General features: G+C 40.6%; 2 pseudogenes; both read right to left on the bottom strand.

Annotated features, from left to right (window-relative positions):
• Positions 1 to 4,365: 4,365 nt before the first annotated feature.
• LOC132860794 (aerolysin-like protein) lies at positions 4,366 to 5,298 on the bottom strand (annotated as a pseudogene).
• A 5,151-nt stretch (positions 5,299 to 10,449) lies between these two features.
• On the bottom strand, positions 10,450 to 12,130 carry LOC132861390 (aerolysin-like protein; annotated as a pseudogene).
• Positions 12,131 to 13,831: the final 1,701 nt, after the last annotated feature.

Raw genomic sequence — 13,831 nt, 5'->3', positions numbered from 1 at the left:
AAATCAGAAGACTACAGAGGGTAGTCCGGACTGCTGAGCGAACCATTGGCACAACACTCCTCCCTCTCCAAAATCTGTACTTCTCCAATGTGTGCAAAAGGGCAAAGACAATCACTCTGAACCCCTCACATCCAGCACACTCCTTCTTTAAACTTTTGCCATCTGGTTGACGCTACAGAGCCCTGAGCACCAGAACGACCAGACACAAGAACAGTTTCTTCCCTCATGCAATCCATTTGATGAACACTTAACATACACGGAACACACAAAACCCTATTCTTACATTATTTACCTAAAACTCATGTTTACTTATTTATGTGCACAGAGATTTGGATAAAATAATCAACCAAAAGAATCACCCATTCAGAGTCAGGGCTCTTTACAGGACACTCGAGATCTTCCACTCCAACCTCCAACACATCTTTGAGATCTTCATGGAACTGGCTTTGTACACAGGAGCATTGAGATGCAGGAACAGGTATAAGCCTCATAGTTACAGTGAAATGTAATCCTACATATTATAGACAACAGTTTACCTTCAGTTTTGGTGGAACACTTTGGGGACATACTGTACACATGGCTGAGATGTCCAGGTGTCCTGTACTGTATATTAAACAGCTACAGAGAACTTGGATAAGGTTAAGTAGCTACCAGTAACATGTGTCAATAATATTGACATGTGTACGTTATGGAACAGTGTGTTATGTAGTAGATGTTATGGCCAAAGTGGACAAAGTCTAAAGGAATAGATAATAAATAAAGTGGAGAAAGTGTAGAAATATAGAAAAAAAATTTCTCAAGTCGAAATAATAATATGAATTACTTTAAATGTGCTCAATTAGTGTATGAGTGTTTGTTTACTCCAACATATAGAAACATTTTAGAAGACTGGGACTAGAAGCAGACCTTTCCAAGGTTTTAAAACTCGAACAGGAAAACTGTTTAGTGGTAGTGCTCAGGAAGTATCTAGAATAATACATAATTATGGAAAAAACAAGTCAGAAGCTTAGTTTCATTTGAGACTAATTTTATTGATGTAAATTATAACATATTATAATCTTCTGAAAATGTAAAAGGAAGAGAATCAAATTGTTACACAATGCTACAGTCAAATTAAATATTAAAAAATGTGAATTTAAATGTTTTATTTATTACTCAAAAATGTCCTTTGGCAGCTCGGAATCAACATCATCAACAAAGAGTTACCAATAGGCTTTGTTCAGCCGCAAAAGCAGCTGGTTCTCAAAGTTCTTTGAGCCAATGCATGCTCTTCTTGGCCTGAAGATCTGCCCTGCAACACTAAACAGTCTTTCAAGGGCTGCTGAGGCAGGGAGTGCCGTATTAAGCTTAATTGATAGCTGGCACACAGCTGGGAAGAACTTCAGTACCTCTACTGTGTCTCTTGGGCACCGCAGGTACGCGTCCAACTGCTGGGTCGTTTCAAGAGGGCTAGTCTTCTTCTTAAAGGAGGAAAAGAAGTTCATCAAAATAAAGAAATTCATACAGATTTAAAACAACATGAGGATGAGAAAATGATGACAGAATTTTTCTTTTTGGGTGAACTATCCCTTTAAAGCTGTTTTATGACCACAAGCAGGTGCTGGCATGACTGAAAATTAGCAGTAAATTTGGGCCTATTACCTCTTTACAAAGACCCATAGGGCCCCATACCGGCACGTGCACTCTCATACGCACACAGACAGGATCAGGACTATCCTTAATACATAACTTAACAACCAGCTGTAGATTATAGCTTTGCACAATTAACTTACAAATTTTGCATATAGTAACAATATAAACTCGGATAACATTTGGTTAAATTTGAATTTCAAATCTCACACCGAGGCACCAAACTATTTTGCAATGAATCAGCGCCTGCTGATAGCAAGCAAACCATTGGCATGTACCCAAGTCTGCCACAGCAAACATCGCAAATTTATCATTATTAGTATGTTACTAGGTCACTACAATATTGTCAATAATTGACTGATAATAACAAAAACTATAGTTTTGCACAATTAACTTACAAATATAACAGTAATTTAAGCTCAGATAACATTTGGCTAAAGTCAAATTTCAAATTTGTTAATAATTGACTGATAACAAAATTTCAGCTCACCTCAATATGCTTTTTCAGATTAGACAGCGAGTTTTTGGAAGCCATTAGCTCGTCGTATTTTGGTGCACATAGCTTACAGCGCATAAGCAATTACTTATTTTTCCATCCAACCATTTAGAACATTCTTCCAGGTCCAACCAGGGATGTACTGTATATAAACAAATAATAAACAAGGTCTTTTATTATTTTTACCTTTATGGAAAGTATAGAACAAACTGTAGTGTGTTGCATTTATGAAATCAATGAACTGCTACCGAGTAAACGAAATTTTATTTCTGCAGGCAAACAAAAATATTTTGAACAGTTTGAACTAACCTTAAGAAAAAAGACGCTAGGTTCAAGGTTACTTTCAAATAAAATGTTCAATGTCTAATTGAGTCATCTTCGTATTCATGACATGAAAATTTTAACTTGCTGGCTGCAGCAAACCAAAAATGGGTCTGCTTCTGTGTGTCAGATTTCACAAGTCGGCAGTTATGACGCATATTTTGAGTGACAAAAAATTGAACACGTTTTATTTTAATGTTACAAGAGCATCATAATCTTAGAATTTAGAATTCAATTTTTTAAAAAACTAACTAACTAAAATAAAATAAATTCATTCATCTTATACCGCTTACCCGAACTACCTCAGGTCACGGGGAGCCTGTGCCTATCCCGGGTGTTATCGGGCATCAAGGCAGGATACACCCTGGACGGAGTGCCAACCCATCGCAGGGCACACACACACTCTCATTCACTCAGGCAATCACACACTACGGACAATTTTCCAGAGATGCAGAGATCCAGAGATCTTTGAACCGGGGGAGGAAACCGGAGTACCCAGAGGAAACCCCCGAGCCACGGGGAGAACATGCAAACTCCACACACACAAGGCGGAGGCGGGAATCGAACCCCCAACCCTGGAGGTGTGAGGCGAACGTGCTAACCACTAAGCCACCGTGCCCCCTCATAAAATAAATTTAAATTTAATATTTATTCTCCAAATCTACAGGGAGCCTCAGCAGAGGGATGAAAGAGACACTTGCGGCTCCGGGGCCGCGGGCTGCCAACACCTGCCCTAGGGTTTAATACCATTAAACTGTCAGAACACTCAATAATTAATCTGTGTTACAGAAACTTTTGATGACACCTTGGCATGGAATCATGGTTTCTGTAACCATTACGGTGGATTGTTTTCTCCAACCGACAAAGCTTTAATTCCGTGTATTATAGAACATAAAAAATTTGTCTTGTCAATGTCTTCTCTATTGTACTGAATAGAAGATCTATAGGCTTTAGATCACAAACAACTTATAAGTTTTATTTTCTAATGTATCAGTTTGTCAGGTTATTTTAATTTACTTATGTTCCATTTAATCTTACCAGGTTGTGTTACATGATTTCCTGTAAGTGTTTGATTTTAGACCTCTTCGTTTAACTTGTGTGTGTTTAATTTATTCAGTCTATCCTCGTCCTGATGCTCTGCCATCACTTTTATTTTCCTGTTCGGTTTTATTGCCATAATCATTGTATGCTTTATGTTTCTTAATTAGTTTAAAAGTGCTCAGGTAGTGTATGAGTCTTTGTTTACTCCAGTATATAGATACATTTTACTGGGAAGACTGGGACTAGAAGCAGACCTTTCCAAGGTTTTAAAACTCGAACAGGAAAACTGTTTAGTGGTAGTTATCAGGAAGAATCTAGAATAATACATAATTATGGAAAAAACAAGTCAGAAGCTTAGTTTCAATTGAGACTGATTTTATTGATGAAAATTATAACAGATTATAATCTTCTGAATATGTGAAAGGAAAATAATCAAGTCCAGATATCACATAAAGCTACAGTCAAAGTAAATATAAAAAACATGAAATGAGATGTTTTCTTTATTACGCCAAATGTTTTGAAAAGATTTATTTACTCAAAAAATGTGGCTTTGCACCATTGTTAGACCAGCAGAATAATTCAAATCACATTTTTTTTTATTGGTTTACAGATTAGGGAAAAAAATCAACTAGAAAAAATCACCCATTCCACCAAATGCAGGATAAACATGAAGATGCAAGATCATATAAGTCACAGCTGGACTCCAGTGTTCCACACACACAGCTCCAGTCAGCAAGAACTTTACTGAGATACTGAGTACAGTGATACATAATGCACTAAATACGTCCCATACATCTGTAACATTGATTATTAAACATTATCAAATATGAGTACACATTTTGTGGCTAAAATATTTATAGACTTGAATTCAAAGCTTTTTAGGCTGCACCAAGCATTTTGTTTGATTCATTCTCAACCACTTTTCCATCGGAGTAAGCAACACCCTTGTAGGTTCCACTGGTTTTAAATTCCAGCACACTGTCATTATAGCAGGTAATCTTCATGATGCCAGTGAATGGGAGGTCAAGTGTAGCCTGGCCAAGTGTAATGTCCACATCCATGGTTTTACCTGCAGGAACGTTAACAGGAAATGAGAAGAGCTCCATTTTCTCTGTACTCGTCTCTGAAGCATACAGTATGTACCCTCAACTCCAATGGTTAATTGATATCATGATTTCGACTCTGCAAGAAATGGAATTCCTGCATTTACTTCCAGGCTGATTGTGAATTCCACTTTTCCCTTAACAGACCAGGAGGATTTTTGGATGATTTTTTTTTGGAGGTCTCAATTTTGTATTCTTGAGTTACAGAAGTGTTGTTCTTGTAGGGCATGGATTTGATTTCTCAAACAGCCACTTTGGGTATCACATCATGAATGGTGGGATACACAGCATCGGTAAGCTGAGTAGACTTGACGGTGTTGATGAACATGAAAACTAAGTGATCAATATCCAAACCTGAATGTCCTTTGATTCCCATGCAGATCCCAGAAGCAACATCAACTGGAACTTCTGGTTTCAGAGTCCAAATTCTCAAGCCTGCATAGAACTCTCGGGAGTCCTGAATTTGATTGCACCAAGAAGTTTACCATCTTTATTTGCCCAAAGTGAAAGGGAGGTGAAATGCTCTCCATCTTTTCTTACATCAAATGTAACCTCTTTCATAACCCCAGCAGGAACACCAAACTGCTCGGACCGGGCATCAGTAAGCCACACCTTCATGGCTTTTATCTTGTAGTCACCTCCCCAAACCTGGATCGTTTTCAGTAAGCTTCCATTTTCAGTGCCATTAAAATCAAACTTCAACAACATCTGCCAGGTATGACATGCTGTTTTTCTTGAGCCAAAAATAAAAACAAAGATGTCTCAGGAATTAACCTGATAAAATGAAAAATATTTTGGTTAAGATTAAATCAAGGGAAGCATCAGCTACTGCTGATTTTATTTACTGATTCAGCTCATAAATCTTTATCAACCATTTGTATCATTAGATGTTGTTTATCTTTTTTTCATTTATTTTATCAAGTGACTTTATGCTTGCTAATAACCAGTGCGTAGAGTTTGATAAAAATCATTCATTATTTATACATGGTTACCTTTCGAGGGAACTCGACACTGCGTCAGTGCTGACGCTATGGGAACGCTTCTGTGAGGAAGTTGTGTCTGAAGCTCTGTGTGCACACACGCCAATTTAATGGCTCGGGAAGGACACGTGACGGAGTGATTACGCGCCAGTAAGTCCATATAAGGGCATCTATGTCACATTACTCCAGCTTCTTTGTCTTCAGGAAGCACTCTGTGTATGTGTTTCAATTGTTTGTCCTGTCTGTCTAGTGCAGGGAGAGAAAAATATATATTTTAACTAGGCGAGAAAACAATGATACATTGCAATCTAAGCATTTTAAAAGATGCGTGCATCCGTACCCCTGCTTATCACGGGGGACGACATGCACTCTCTTTGCGTTGTTTGTTTGGGAGAGGCTCATGCCTGATCGGCTCTTGAGGGAGCTGGCTGCGTGCATTATGAGGGATTCCCTCTGTATTTTCAGCTTCGGCTGCGCCTCGTGGTTCGCGGCTTCGATCATGGGGTTCACAGGTTGACTTAGACTGTTTTTTCCCTTTCTCTTTCCCTATCCCCTAATTCTGTTCGCTCTGTTTCAATTTCGGGAGCTCGCGCTGCGATTTCTCCTGACCCGGAAGAGAGCATGCTGCTTTCCGTGTCGGGCTCTGAGGAGCTCGATGTGGGCGGGGAGGGGCCTACCCCCTCTGAACAGCTGACACAATCAGCGGCGTTCGAGGAGCTCCTCGAGGCGGTGACACGCGCTGTGTCTAGGTTAAAATTAGATTGCCTGACGACCGCTTTCTGACTTCAGGCCGCAGGCCACCTTCATGCGGGCGGCTGCTGTTTTTCTCAGACCTCCATGCTGAGGTGTCGAGGTCTTGGAGAAATCCATTTTAAGTGCGTATTTTTTCTCCTGCCATGTCTGACTATTCAGCCATTATAGGGCTTGAAAGCCATGGTATGGGTCGATGCCTGGGATTGAAGAGATGCTTATGGGCTATCTCTCACCTACTGTACATTGCCCACACGGAGGAAACCTGCCTTCCATCCAAGCCTTGTATAACTATTTCAGACCTTGTGGGTAAGGTCTGTATGGCAGCAGGCCAAGCAGGTGTGGCCCTGCACACCATGGCAGTTTTGCAGGAGTGCCAGGCTGACCTGCTGACAGAGCTAAAAAAAAAAGAAAACAACGGTGGCCAGGGGTTGGGACCTCAGGTAGTATCTGAGCTCCACCGAGCCACTGAATTTGCACTCTGTGCCACAAAGCAGACGGCCCACTCCATATGCCGTGCAATGGCTGCACCGGTTGCCACAGCACCTGTGGCTCAATATAACTGATATTAAAGATAAGGATAGGTCCTCTCTCCTGGATGCCCCGGTGTCACCTCAGGGCTTGTTCGGCAACGCAGTGAGTACTGTCGTCGACAGGCACCAGGAGGTAAAATGCCAGTCGGCGGCGTTCAGGGAGTTTCTCCCTCGTTGCGGCGAGCAGCCTGGGTCATCTTCCAGCCGCACCCAACCCCCTCCTAGCTCACTCAGAGCAGTAAGGAGGGTTAGCGTGGCTGCCCGTGCCCCCCCGTCTAAGACTAGGGAGGATGGTTGCCGTACCTGAGCCCAGACCCGATGCCTGAGGGCTGGGGTTTCTAGGAGCATCCCATTCAGGAAGGCTCCCCTACTGCCTAACCCGCCTCTGGAGTTTCAGTGAGCAGTTGGGTCTGTGCCTGCTCCTCTTCCTTGCACGGATCTCCCTGGGTTAGCACCTGCCAGTGCGCTGTCAGACCACTATCAGACAACCAGGCAGCGTGGAAACCTCTGCCAGGTGTGTCTCAGTGGGTCCTGGGTACTGTAGAAAAGGCTACAGGATCCAGTTCTCTTCCCGTCCTCCGTGTTTTCAGGGTGTCTTGCCCACGATCGTTGGCAGGCACCAGGCGGTGCTCCTCCAAGAGGAACTTCTCTCGCTCCTGAGGAAAGGGGCCTTAGAGCATGTTCCCCTCCCAGAGCTGGACTCCGGCTTTACAGCCGATATTTCATTGTTCCCAAGAAGGACGAGGGGCTGCGTCCGATTTTGGACCTGCGGGTTCTGAACTGTTCTCTGAAGACTTACAGGTTCAAGATGCTCACACTCAAGGTTATCGTGTCCCAGATCAGGTCCAAAGACTGATTTGTGACGATCGACCTCAAGGATGCTTATTTTCAGATAGCCATTCTGCCAGAGCACAGGAAGTTCCTCAGGTTCACTTTTGGGGCGAAGTGTACCAGTATTGTGTTCTTCCTTTTGGCCTAGCCCTTTCACCATGCATGTTTACAAAGTGCATGGACGCTGCCCTGGCACCGTTGTGTCTCCAGGGCATCCGTGTACTGAATTACCTGGACGACTGGCTCATTCTGGCCCAGTCGAAGGCTATGGCGGCCAGTCATCGAGATGCTGTGCTTGCCCATATGAGGTCTCTAGGCCCCAGGTTGAACCCAGAAAAGTGTGTGCTTTCTCTTTTTCAGAGAACCACCTTTCTGGGGCTAGTTTGGGACTTCACCACTATGCGGGCACATCTGTCTCCCGCTCGGGTGGCTTCCAACTTGTCAGCAGTGAAAACTATTCAGCTAGGCCGAGGCCTCTCTGTCGCCGAGGCACAGAGGGTGCTCAGCCTCATGTCGGCATCAGCCAACGTTATCCCTTTGGGTCTGCTTCACATGAGGCCATTCCAGCTCTGGCTCAGAGGTGCGGGCTTTCATCCTCGCAGACATCCCCTCAGGGTTATAAGGGTTACACGCTGTGGGTTTCATACCCTTCTTATGTGGAAAAGACCCCAGTTCCTGGCCTTGGGTCCCACTCTAGGAGCGTGCCACTGACGCCTCGCTTTCGGGCTGGGGAGTGGGCTAGGATAGCCGTCCTGCCCAGGGTCTATGGGAGGGCCCCTATCTCTCATGGCACATAAACTGCCTGGAGATGAGGGCTGTTGTTATATCCAGATGTGATATTCATGTGTCTGTTTGTTGTCTCTTAGGTCTATGTTGGCTATTGTTGTCTATGTTAGGCTTATGTTAGGTCTATGTTATGCCAATGTTAGTTGGTTAAAAAGTGATATACGCACTGTTAGGAGGGAAGCTGACTTTTTGATTGTCAGCAATTTTATTTACTAAATCCTACCTTTCCTAAAGATCCCTGTTTAAATTATATTTCCTGTGTCCGGTGTCATTACTGTTCCCTGTTCCATCTCCTGGGCTACACATGTTTCACTGACTCACGACAATATCTAATCCCTATATATATATATATATTTATATACACAGTACTGTATATATATATAAACACATTTAAATTGAGAAAATCTAAATCAAATCAATATTTGGTGTGACCACCCTTTGCCTTCAAAACAGCAGCAATTCTTCTAGGTACACTTGCACACAGTTTTTGAAGGAACTCAGCGGGTAGGTTGTTCCAAACATCTTGGAGAACTAACCACAGATCTTCTGTGGATGTAGGCTTTCTCACATCCTTCTGTCTCTTCATGTAATCCCAGACACACTGATGATGTTGAGATCAGGGCTCTGTGGGGGCCATGCCATCACTTCCAGTACTTCCTGTTCTTCTTTACGCTGAAGATAGTTCTTAATGACTTTGGCTGTATGTTTGGGGTCGTTGTCCTGCTGCAGAATAAATTTGGGGCTAATCATACGCCTCCCTGATGGTATTGCATGATGGATAAGTATCTGCCTGTATTTCTCAGCAAATGCAGCCCCAAATGTTCAAGGAACCTCCACCATGCTTCACTGTTGCCTGCAGACACTGCAGATTATTGTATCGCTCTCCAGCCCTTCGATAAACAAACTGCCTTCTGTTACAGCCAAATATTTCAAACTTTGTTGCTGTGCTCAATCTTGCCATTACATGAAACTGTCTTTCACAACCTCACCTTGGTAGCAGAGTTTGGCTGTTCCTCACCCAGTTTTAAGCCTTCTACACAGCTGTTTCTGTTTCAGTTCATGACTGGGATTCAACCTACGTGTGACCTTGATGATCATTAGCACCTGTTTGGTATAATTGGTTGATCATACACCTGACTATAATCCTGCAAAATCCCTGACTTTGTGCAAGTGTAGCAATAAGAATTGATGCTGGTTTGAAGACAAAAGGTACTAACACCAAATATTGATTTGATTTAGATTTTTCTTTTGTTTGCTCACTTTGCATTTTGTAAATTGACAGAAATAAACACTCATTATTTATATTTCTGAAAGCATTCTTTGTTTGCAGCATTTTTTCTCACTTGCCTGAAACTTTTGCACAGTACTATATATTATATATATATATATATATATATATATATATATATATATATATATATAAGCATTATGTTTCCAAGTGATGAATGTACTGAATTAAATTGGTCCATGTATGCAATGCGTTACTCTATGTACAGTAAATAAAAAAAGATTGGTTTCAATGCTTATTGATTCATATTTTTCAGCTGAATCAGCTGATTTGTCTTGAATTTGATTCCATAGAGACCTTTTCCATCTTGATGTGGCCAAAGTGAAAGGGAGGTGAAATGCTCTCAATCTTCAAACGTAATACATTTTCAACCAATTGTATTATTGGATGACAATTTATGGTTTTGGTGGAACACTTTGGGGACATACTGTACACATGGCTGTGATGTCCAGGTGTCCTGTACTGTATATTAAACAGCTACCAAGAACATGGATAAGGTTAAGTAGCTAACAGTAACATGTGTCATGGGACTAGAAGCAGACATTTCCAAGGTTTTAAAACTCGAACAGGAAAACCGGTTAATGGTAGTGCTCAGGAAGGATCTAGAATAATACATAATTATGGAAAAAACAAGTCAGAAGCTTAAATCTAAAAAACCTGAAATAAGATGCTTTATTTATTACTCAAAATGTTTTGTAAAGATTTTTTTATTAATCAAAAAATGTGGCTTTGCACCATTTGAAGACCAGCAGAATAAATCAAATCACTGTTTTCATTGGTTTCCAGATTTTGAAAAAAATCAACTGAAAAAAATCACCCATTCCACCAAATGCAGGATAAACATGAACATGCAGGATCATATAAGTCACAGCTGGACTCCAGTGTTCAACACACACAGCTCCAGTAAGCAAGAACTTTACTGAGATACTGAGTACAGTGATACATAATGCACTAAATACATCCCATACATCTGTAACATTGATTACTAAACATTATCAATTTTGTTGTTAAAATATTTATATAATTGAATTCAAAGCTTGTTAGGCTACACCAAGCATTTTGTTTGATTAATTCACAACCACTTTTCCATCAGAGTACAGTAAGCGACACCCTTGTTTTACTTTCAGGCTCACTGTGGATTCCAGTTTGCCCTTAACAGACCAGGAGGATTTTTGGATGATTTTTTTGGAGGTCTCAATTGTAAATTCTTGAGGTTCAGAAGTGTTGTTCTGGTAGGACATGGATTTGATTTCTCTAACAGCCACTTTGGGGATCACATCATGAATGGTGGGATACACAACATTGGTAAGCTAAGCAGACTTGATGAATATGAAGCCTAAGCGATCAATATCAGACCCTGAACGTCCTTTGATCCCCAGGCAGATCCTAGAAGCAACATTAACTGGAACTTCTGGTTGTAGACCAGCTCTTGTCGATTTTGCAAAGAACTCCCGGGAGTGACTTGTCTTGAATTTGATTGCACCCAGACGCGTACCATCTTCACTTGGCCAAAGTGAAAGGGAGGCGAAATTCTCTCCATCTTTAAATGTAAACTCTTTCAGACTCCCAGCAGGCTTACCAAACTGCTCAGACCGGTCATCAGTAAGCCACACTTTCATGGATTTTATCATGTTGCTACTTTCCCAAACCTGGATCTTTTTCAACATGGTTCCATTTGCAGTGCCATTAAAATTGAAGGGTTCTCCTCCCTGACCGCCAACTTCAACAACAGGTGCCAGGTATGACATGCTGTTCTTCTTGAGCCTAAGAAAAACAAGATGTCTCAGGAATTAGCCTGATAAAATGAAAAATATTTTGTGATTCAGCTCATAAAACTTTATCAACCTTTTGTATCATTGGATGTTTATCTTTTTTTCATTTATTTTATTAGCTGACTTTATGCTTGCTAATAACCAGTGCATAGAGTTTGATAAAAATCATTCATTATTTATACATGGTTATTCTTTCCAAAAAAGTTTTCTTTAACTGAAATTAACTAACATGAATAAACCATGTTTAACCCCATTGCTATAATAAAACACAAGCGGATTTCACTTACATGAAAAAAAGTCGGTCATGTTAACATTGTTCAGTTAATGTGTTCACAACCAATGAGGATTTCACACAACAGAAAATGTTCAGAATCGAGCTTTCATAATATGAGTTAAAGAAACCTTAAAATAAACCATTAACACATACAGTAATTATAAAGCTATAATACTCTAATCTACATACACAGTTAATAACCTACATAATGTAATCAAGAATATACAGCACACTTACAAGTAACTGAAGAAGCAGGTAGCAAAAAATGCCTTCTTTAAAAGACGTCTCGTGAAGGATGCAAGTTTGTGGATGAGACAGAAGCTTTGTGCTCTCGTATTTATACCAGATAAAAAGGGTGGTTCTGAGCCTTACATCACACTTCAAAGTAACAAGTGTGTGTGTGTGTGTGTTCATGCTGTTAGATGGAAATCAGATTTCACAAGCTTTTCACCCCTCAGTGATTATTTGGTTAATTAAACTGTCAGAAAGATCAATAATGTGGTTTATTATTTAGTAAACATTCCTTTGTGTCACGCAACCTCCATGTTTTCTATAACAGATACAGTGGAATTTTGGAATTTTTCTCCAACCTACAAAACTTTAATTCTGTGTAAAATAAAGCATGAACAATCTACAATGTCTTCTCTACTGCATTAGACAGAAGCTCTATAGGCTTTAGATCGGGGGTTTGGATTTATCACATTACACCTTGTTCATTAGTTACTTTTGATGTCTGAATACTGATTTATGATATTTCAGTGTTAAATTCTCAAGTTAAGGCGTCCATAACTCAACTCTGTACACGATGATGTCAATAAAATCTTAGGGTCTCAGAGTTCTGAATTATGCCAGTTAACATCTACTTTTGTGTTAATAATAAAAAGAAAAAAACAAGTCTGTTGATCCCAAAGTTAAATGTTTATGATGGTGTAACATAGGGGTCTCAGACACAGAGTGAGGTTCTATACAGTAAGAGTTGACATGAGGGAAGGAGGCACAATGGACAGAGTAGTATTCAGAGTAAACACACTTTAAACACCACGTATCAAAGACAGATAGAAGACTTAAAGACTTGGCAAATATGTAAAGGCAAGACAGGGTCATACACGATAAAGCTTTCCAGAATAACACAACTCAAAACTAACACATGTCTAAAGTTTCACACTGACATGCTAGCCCGTGTGTTTTTTATATGGTGCTAACAGGAAGTGGGTGATGTAATCGAAGAGATTATTAGAACACATAGGATGGCCATTCTTTTGTAAAACATTAATCTGGCCATTAGCATACATAACGTCATCTAATAATACAGTTGTTTAATGAGTGAAATCGGTAAATAATATCAGCAGTAGCTCATGCTTCAGGCATTTTATTATCTTAACTACAAATCTTAAACATGCCTATTTATCAGAACAACTATTTTCATCCATCTTGAAATGCTTGTGTTTTTAAGGTTAAGAACAAGATGACACACGTGGCCAATGTTGTTGTAGTTTTGGAAATGGAGGAGATGATTTAAATTTTATTGACATTAAAAATGGAACGATGTTGAAAAAGATCAGGGTTTGGGTCTGTGAAACTACGGGGAAAGCCATGAAGGTGTGGCTTACTGCTGGAAAGTCCAAACAGTTTAGTGTTCCTGCTGGGAATCTGCAAGAGTTTACATTTGAAGAAGCATTTCACCTCCCTTTCACTTTGGACAAATCAAAATAATACATGTCTGGGTGCGATGAAATTCAAGACAAGTCACTCCCGGGAGTTCTATGCAAGCGTGACAAATGGTAAGCTGCAAACAGAAGTTTCAGTTGATGTTGCCTCTGGGGATCTGCATGGGATTCAAAGGAGGTTCAGGGTCTCACATAGACTCCATTGTGTACAAGACCCAGCAGAGGTTGTACTTCATTGGCCAGCTGAGGAAGTTCAACCTGCCACAGGATCTGCTGAAACAGTCCTACACTGCTATCATTGAATCCATCCTCTGCACTTCAATTACTGTTTGGTTCAGCTCAGCTACCAGATCTGACCTC

This window comes from Tachysurus vachellii, chromosome 18 (genome assembly GCF_030014155.1).
Source record: "Tachysurus vachellii isolate PV-2020 chromosome 18, HZAU_Pvac_v1, whole genome shotgun sequence".
NCBI lineage: Eukaryota > Metazoa > Chordata > Actinopteri > Siluriformes > Bagridae > Tachysurus > Tachysurus vachellii.
Note: the sequence above shows the minus strand (reverse complement) of the source record. Positions and strands in the feature narration are given on the sequence as shown.